Genomic DNA, 299 nt, shown 5'->3' with positions numbered 1-299 from the left:
AGTGCGACCAGGGCTGGGGCGGTGCGCGCCGCGCTCCGGGGCCGCGGCGGGTGGCCTCTGCCGGGCGGAGACGGAGCGCGGTCCGCAGAGAGCGGGCAGGAGGGCGGGAAACCTGCCCTGACGGAGGGGACCCCGGTGTGGACAGACGTCGCAGCCGCGGGGATTGCGGCGGAGGTGCTTTCTGCTGGCCAAGGCGGGTGCTCCGCGCGGAGGGACCGGTGGAGGCCTGGACGTGGGGTGTAAACCCGCGCGCCGGTGGCTCCCGAGTGACTACTTGGTTTGAACCCAGCAGGATTTTT

This window comes from Suricata suricatta, chromosome 7 (genome assembly GCF_006229205.1).
Source record: "Suricata suricatta isolate VVHF042 chromosome 7, meerkat_22Aug2017_6uvM2_HiC, whole genome shotgun sequence".
Classification (NCBI taxonomy): domain Eukaryota; kingdom Metazoa; phylum Chordata; class Mammalia; order Carnivora; family Herpestidae; genus Suricata; species Suricata suricatta.
Note: the sequence above shows the minus strand (reverse complement) of the source record.